Here is an 8,424-nt window from a genome sequence, read left to right as displayed (position 1 = left end):
AGCAGCAAAACATTTATAAGTCTGTGTAAGGCTCATTTTGCTAATTGTGTGTTATGTTCATTGGCTTCAATTTTAGAAATGTTTTAAAAATCTTGGCTCCCACTCCAAGGGGATCCACTATTTTGACTTATATTTTCCAATTCACACACACACACACACACACACACACAAGACCTCTTAGAATAAATGAAATGATAAATGGAGTGCTTTGTGAAGGTTGGTGGGAGAAAGACTAATATCAGAAAGCATTGTTGGTATTCTTTGTGGGTCAGGATTCAGCAGTTTTTTAACCTCCAAGTGGCTTCTCCAGTTGAGATAACTTCAGCTTCCCACTGCTCTTTTTTGCATGCCCTGTATTGCTGTTAATGGTCTCCAGCTGTAGCTGGCTTACTTTAATAGTTTCATTTTATGCTCTCATCTCTCATCTCTGAAGTAATTGCAAAGACAATGGAACTTGAGACACAACTTAAGTGAGTGATAATGATAAGTTTGTCCCTTGACTGAGTACAAGTAGCGAGCTACCCTGGAGCTTCACTTAGTTTTTATAAATTGTACAAGACAGTAGAAAAATCCAAGCAGCAATTATGAAGCTCCATTTTTGCTTTGCAAAACATGCATATTAAAATAGAATTTTTAGCTCTTTATTAATATTATTTAGATAAGACAATTATGTGAGTTCCTTTGTCAGTCATAAATTGAATCTAGTCAGTTTGTGCATACAGACACTTACCCCACTTCATGCACAGATGGTCTCATGTATTTCTTTCCATGTTTTAAGACCCTATGCCCTTGGACATCAAGGCTACCAAACTCCTTTTTGTATTCTAACTCCTAGAAAGTCAGTGATTCTATGAGTTGCTTTTTTATTTATTGGAAAGGCATTCACTGAGGCTCCATCAAGGGCTAGGAGCTGTTGTCAATGCAGGTGATACAGAAGTAAACAAGTGGCTCAAGAACCTACGTTGAAGTGGCTTACAAACTAGTTAGGCTTTGCAAAGGACTAATAAAGTGATAGATACAGTGATTTCAGATAGTGTTAAGGGCCATGAAGAAAATAAAAGAAGTTGGTGTTCTAGAAAGAGACTTGCTGTCATTGGGGAGGGGATTATTTTAGATTGGTTGGTGAGAGAAGGTTGTGCTGGGGACGTAATATCTTTTTGAGCTATCACTTGAATGACTAGAAGGAGGAAGCCAAGCAAAGATCAAGAAAAAGAATAGAATGGTAGGGAACAGCTATGTGCAAAGAAACTTTAAATTTTTTTTTTTTTAATGAAACTTTTGAGGCTGAATTTGAATTAGAGAATGGTAGAAAATGAGGTAGAGGAAATAGTCAGGAAGTAGATCATGTCAGTCCTTGAAGTCTTGTTCAGAATTCTCCTTAACTTGGAAGCCATTGGGGAATTTTAAGTAGAGTTGTGCTGCAATCTGAGTTAAGCTGGAAAATGTAATGACAGCTACTGAAGGATGCAGCCTGATGGCCGGCTATGGAAGTAGACTGGGCAAGAGAGGTGGCTTGAACAACAAATGGGGGTGGCATAGAGGAAGAGAATCTAAATGGATCCAGACACATTTTGGAGTCAGATTCCAGAGGACTTACATTTGGGTGAATGGTAATGCCATTTATTGACATGAGGAACATTGGGGAAGTAAAAGGTTAGGACACGGTGGCAGGAGCAAGAGTTTTATTTTGAACATGTACATTTGAGGGCACTTCTAGATATCTAAATGGAGATGCTAAGTAAACAAACACATAGCGAACTCTGAAAGTCTGGGAGACAGATAGGTGAGGGGGGCATTACTGGTATGATACGATACGACGTGAAGATGAGAGCCTTTTAAAAGTTTTCTGTTTCTTACATAAGCCTTGTTTTTTCACTTTGTGTCTAGCTGCCTCCGTTTTGTATTTTGGTTTCCAAGCAGTTTTCTTTGGAAAAGATATATTTTATCTCAGGATTCTCTTGAATATCCCTTTTAGCCATAAAGCTTTTCCAAGTTGCATGGGAACAAAGTAGAAGTACTAAATGATAAATCCATTTGAAGTCTTGATGGCAGTAGTGAGTTGATGACAATAGTCACTAGGCATTCCTTAAATACCAAGACAGTGAGGTCTAAATACAGGGACAACCAAATCATTCATATTCTATGTCTTAAGATACTTCCATTGGGTGTTTATATCCCACTATGGGCATATTTTCAATGATGTCTGTTGCAGTATGTGTATGATCCTTGTAGACAGAGACCTGTTTAATTTGCTTTATAGAGAGACTAGTATTGTTTCGTGTATGTGGGGAAGTGTAGTAAATAATATTTAACAGAGACAATGAAAATGAATCTAAATAAACAGCTCACATTTTTAAAAGGGCCTTCAAAATGTTTCCTTTATTAAATGTGAAATCCAATTTGTTTTCAGTAGGCTTTTTCTTTGAGTTGCTGATAATTTTTATTAAAATTTTGTAAAATAAAAGGTCTTTCATTCTCACACTTAGAGAAACAGAATTATTTTTATGTTACTTACTAAAACAGTCATTTACCTACTTAATCAAGTAATGACTTATGCTGAATCAGCAGGAAAAAAATATTGTAATACCTGTGTATTTTTATGCAGTTGAGCAAACTGATAGATTTTTTTCAGTTCTCCCAGTCTACCACCATTTCATCTTTGCTGGATGCTTCTAAGGAACATCATATGGATTGTAACTTTGTAATTAAAAAATTGGCAACAGCATTTCAACATAATGCGAAGACACAGACCATTTTTAAGGGGTCTCCCTGCCCACCTACTTACTTGCAAGGCTAATCTAATATGATATCTGTGAAGAATGATCCAGCAGTAAAGAGTTTAGTACAAATTTCAGCTGAGATTGTTGATAGAGTAGGAATTAGCTAAAGCAAATATAAACAAACAAAAGACTTCATCTGCAGAAGTGTGCATGTCAACCGTGGCTGATCACAATGCCACACGAGAGATAGTGGTAGCCGAAGTAAAATTCAGTGTAGCCAAATCACTCTATGAAACAGATCATTTGATTTACAAATAAACAGTCTGGTCTAGTGGCTTCCAAAGAGTTCCTGGATCTTAAAAACTTTATGAGACATACAATATATAAAACCATCACATTTATTACACATTTACTTGCAGCTATTGTAGGAACACTGGAAATTGTTCCAATCTAGCAATGAAAGGAACTAAACATTAGGGTAGATGTTCTGAAAAAGATTTGGAGCTACATGGCCTGAAGGCAGCAGAGAATTTGGGTTAAGAGGCTACATTTGGAGATTTGCTTTTAATCTTCCTTTTTTCACCTAGGCAAAGAGTCACTCTGTAGCCTTCGTAACCTCATTGACTCTCTTACATGCTAGATGGTGTGAATACTAGCTCTTACTTCACAAGGCTGTGTGATGGTTAAATTAGATATTGCAATGAATTGCTTATTACAGTTCTACACTCATAGAAAACACAGATATTACTTATTATTAACATCATTAATTATGTTGACTGGGGAATATAAGAGACAAGACTTTGAAAATGACCTAAAAACTCATATGAGAATGAAAGACCTTTTAGTTTACAAAAATTTAATGGAAACTATCAACAATTCAAAGTGAGAAAATATTAAGTCTCGAGGCAGGAGGTATTTTTTTCTCATATTCTGTTGAAATGTTTTTGTTTTATTGCAGACTTCCCACTTGAAGGTTTTCTTCACTGCCCCCAAAATTATGTAGTTGTTCAATTAATATTTATCCATCCTTTCTATTTATTAAGAAAGATCAAGCGTTGACTCCATGCCTCACCTGTGATAGACAGTGATAATCCAAGAAAAAAAACAGCAAAATTTCTATTATATAGAAATTCAGAGTCATGGAAATAAATTGTTTGAGTAACAAGATAAATGCTCTAATTCAATACAAACAAAGTGTTAAGGGGACACAGAAAGGTGAGAGCTAATTCTGCAAAAGGAAGTAAAGAGAACTTGCCAAAGGAAGTAATATTTAAGCTGAGTATTGAGGTTTATCAGGTAGGCATGAAGAAAAAAGGGCATTTCTGGTAGAGAAATTTATTGCATGCAAGGGTGAAAATAAAAGTTTTGGTGCCTTCCAAAAAAGTCACTTTGACATAGCTGAAGAGCTAGGTGGAAAAGTAGGAGGAGCCACCTGGAAAGGTGAGCGGCACAGACGGTGTTAAGATCAGGGGCTTCAACTTCATCCTGTAGGCAAGACTCAAGCACTAATGGACTTGAGTGGAAGGGAAACAGTCAGTAGGAAGTTTTGGCAAGAGCACCTAGGCCACGGGGTAAAGCTCATGTTGGAAAGAAAGAGGTAAAGTAAGCAAGGAGACAAGCTGGAGATTGCAAGTAAGAAAGAGCTCACAGGAGTGTAAGGTTAGGCTGTGGTGGGTATGGAGACGAAGTGGTCATTGAAATACTTTCAGAGAAGAAATGGATAGGACTTATTTTTTAGCTGTGGTATTTAGAGGAAAATGAATCAAAGATAGTTTTCTCTTGGGTATACAAACAACAAGTTGTGGGAAAAGCTGTTTCATTAAAATTTGTTTTAATGTCGTTCCTTTTGAATTTTAGTCTTTGTGGTCGCTCAGTCGTGTCCAACTCTTTGCAACCCCGTGAACTGTAACCCACCAGGCACCTCTGTCTATGGAATTCTCCAGGCAAGAGTACTGGGGATCTTCCTGACCCAGGGAGAGAACCCAGTTTTCCTACATTGCAGGTGGTTTCTCTCCTACATTGCAGGGAAGCCCTTTATAATGCATATAATATAGTAAAAGGATTACATTTGAATAATCTGTTTAGATATGTTTATGGGATTTTTATGTTCAGAATTTTTTTTTAACTGGTAATGATACATGATGAAAAGGTTTAGAGAGCACTGCTTTAGTAAAACCTCTGTGTTTAGATAAAACTGGTGCTATTAAGGGCAACGTTTTCCAATTATCATTCTAAAAGCTATGCAACATGTTTTAAAGAATTGCTTTCCATTCCCTCAAAGGCTTACAGCCTAAAATAGGCCTCTTTAGCTCCTTTCTTACTTATTATGTGGACAGTAAGAAAGGCACAGAGACTTTTCTGCTTGGCTCCACTGTATGTGTGTACACATACGTACACACCTATGTACACCTCAAGTGTATATGTATATATCTGGCTGCATCAGCTCTTAGTTGCAGCACGCAGGATCTGCCTTGTGTCTTGTGGCTTCATTCGGTGTGTCACATGCCGTCTTTTGTTGCGGCTCATGGGCTCTCTAGTTGTGCATGACTGAGTAGTTGGGGCCTATGGACTTAGTTGCTCCACAGCACGTGGGATTTTAGTTCCCCGACTAGGTATCCCATCCACATCCCTGGCTTTGCAAGGCAGACTCTGACCATTGGCCCACCAGGGAAGTCCCTTGTCTTTCAACTCTTTGTGAAAACCATCAACCTAAACTAAGGAAACTGGATTTTTTTCTTACCCTTTTCCCTTTTGCTCAACAGTTTAAATAGACAAATGAGCTGTGCATTTGGACCCAAGCAGAAAGAACTGAACCAACATATGAACTAAATGAATAAGCTATCAGTGTATGTGCGTATTAGCTAGCGGAGTGGGAAAAAGAGACAGGTCTTCACAGTATGAACAGTGTGAATTTGGAAGGAGGGATGGATGGTACTGCCAAAATTCAAGTTGCTAAGTTTCGAAGGCAGGGAGGATGTCACTGGGGAAGACTCAAGGGGTGTTGGGGACTTCTGTGGTGTGCTGAATGGGATTTGGAAGGAAGAGGGAGGGGACCGGCTGAAGCTTGCAGAGGATAAAACCTGTAATTTAGAGCTATTCTGCCCCTCCCCCACTACCTCCACTTTTCTCTTTGCTTTCCCTCTTGACTTTTTGCCTTGAAACAACAATCAACTTCTGGTTGATCTTACTTCAAAAGTAGTAGCAGAGGTTTTCTACTACGCTGGAAATTTCTGGGCTCAGCTTGCTGATAAAAGTAATAATAAAAGAAACAATATACAACTGAGAAAACTTTTAAATGGAACAAAAAAAGTGGATGGCACTGCCAGAAAATAAAGAAGCCCTTTTAGCTGGGTATTGAGCAAAAGGAAAGCATTCCGTTCAGCTCAGTTCAGTCACTGAGTCGTGTCGGACTATTTGCGGCCCCATGGACTGCAGCACACCAGGCTTCCCTGTCCATCACCAACTCCAGGGGCTTGCTCAAATTCATGTCCATTGACTCAGTGATCCCATACAACCAACCATCTCATCCTCTTGTCATCCCCTTCTCCTCCTGCCTTCAATCTTTCCCAGCATCAGGGTCTTTTCCAGTGAGTCAATTCTTCCCATCAGGTGGCCAAAGTTTTGGAGTTTCAGCTTCAGCATCAGTCCTTCCAATGAATATTCAGGACTGATTTCCTTTAGGATGGACTGGTTTGATCTCCTTGCAGTCCAAGGGATGCTCAAGAGTCTTCTCCAACACCACAGTTCAAAAGCATCAATTCTTCAGCCCTCAGCTTTTTTTTATAGTCCAACTCTCACGGAAAGCATTAGTCCAGGTTATTCAAGAAACTTGGAATCTAGTTCAGAATTGTAAGCAGAGAGTCAATGAGATAGTAGTTAACTGAATAAATGGTGCAGGGAAAAAAGCAAAAAGGTACTTTGTCTAAATGACTACCTACCTGAAAATCTGAATAGAAGAATTCATCAAGGTAATAAACCAGAAATATACATGGTGAACACCCATTCTACATGCTTTTCCAAGAGAGGAAAGTATGTAAAGATGTGTAAAGTATGTGTCAGAGTGTAAGGATCCAGTTCCATCAGGCTTCTTTCAAAAAGACAAGCTCTAGACAGAAGTCTGAGACCAGTCTGAGCTACTCTGACGTAGAATAAGAGTTGCTGAATGGATTCAGTGTGAAGAAAACTCAAGTACCTCTTGACCAAATCGACTAACATGAGAATATGAAAAGTAGATGACTCCATTTGTGTTTAGACATTTGAGTTTGTACTCATACAAATGAGAACATTATCAGAGGGTTAACAGAAGAAATGCTAAAATATTAGGAGCTTCTTACTTTTCAGTGTAATACATGGTTTCTGGGAATGAAAGTTGGAAGAACTCAGCAACAGATGCTCAATACATAGCCTGGTACACTTTATCTTTCATTCAGATCTGCACCTGGAGAAATGAAAAGAGAAAAAAAAAAAAAAAGAGGAAAAATCCTGTTTTTTCAAAGGTCGTTAGGCATAAACTCTGTTGGGGAGGAGACATTCCACATAGCTCTATATCCTCTGGCAAAGGAGAGAACAGAGGTTAATTTGAGGATTTGGAAGTCATACCCAAAGGAGACAGTCAAAATGTTTTCAGACCTCAGGCAGAGGGCAAAACATATGCCCAAGGAGTGCTTCTTAGGTTTATACAGCTTCACTGTAAGCGCTGAAGCTGATGCTACCAAAATTCAAGGAGCAGCAGAAACAGTAGTTTAAAGTGACTAAAATGAACTCTTCCATCACCAGCACTGAGTTATTTTCTTATAAAGAAATAAAGAAATCAACCCAACATCTCTCCTGATGCTTCTAAGGAAAGTCTTCAAGATAGTATGTCTTAAGATGGTTGGTTTTTTTCTATCAGGGGCTACAAGAAACATCATCACAAACTCAAAAAGATAAATCCTACAAAGGGAACGTAGGTATTTTGTGAGGTATTTCACAATTAAATGCATGAACTACCTGATTTTTAAATAGGAATTGATCTTACCCATCCTGTGGTAGTGACATCAGCCAAGAATTAAATGTCATATTTCCATGAACACAGAAATTGACTTTTAAATTGCTGTTTGAAATATGATTAGCACTTCTGTGCAAGCTGAGAGACCTAAACTCAGGTGCACATTCAAGTGGAAAACGCTGCATCATTAGGGTGAGTGTTGATTCATATCAGATTAGTGGTTTTAATCCAGCCCTTCCCACCTAATACTACAGGCTAGAAATACTCTGTGGATGAATTGTCACTGGCTTCTGGGCAAGTGTTAGTCACTCAGTCGTGTCCAACTCTTTGTGACCCCATGAGCTGTAGCCACTAGGCTCCACTATCCATGGGATTCTCCAGACAAGAATACTGGAGTGTGTGGCCATGCCCTCCTCCAGGGGATCTTCCTGACCCAGGGATCAAACCCACGTGTCTTATGTTTCCTGCATTAGTAAGTGGATTCTTTACCACTAGTGCCGCCTGGGAAGCCCCTTATTTTGTGGCTCAGCTGGTAAAGAATCCACCCGCAATGCAGGAGACCTGGGTTCGATCCCTGGTCGAACAGGTGGTGCCTGGCATCCATTTCCACATCAACAAGAAATGCTAACCGTGGTAGGTATCACACTGGTAGTGAGCCGTGTAATCTTGGTGACGCAGCCGCTCCCCTGCTACCAGCAAACAGTGTTGAGAAACAGC

The sequence above is a fragment of the Bos indicus x Bos taurus genome, chromosome 7 (genome assembly GCF_003369695.1).
Source record: "Bos indicus x Bos taurus breed Angus x Brahman F1 hybrid chromosome 7, Bos_hybrid_MaternalHap_v2.0, whole genome shotgun sequence".
NCBI classification, from domain to species: domain Eukaryota; kingdom Metazoa; phylum Chordata; class Mammalia; order Artiodactyla; family Bovidae; genus Bos; species Bos indicus x Bos taurus.
The sequence above is the reverse complement of the archived record's forward strand: the minus strand, read 5'-3'. Positions refer to the sequence as shown.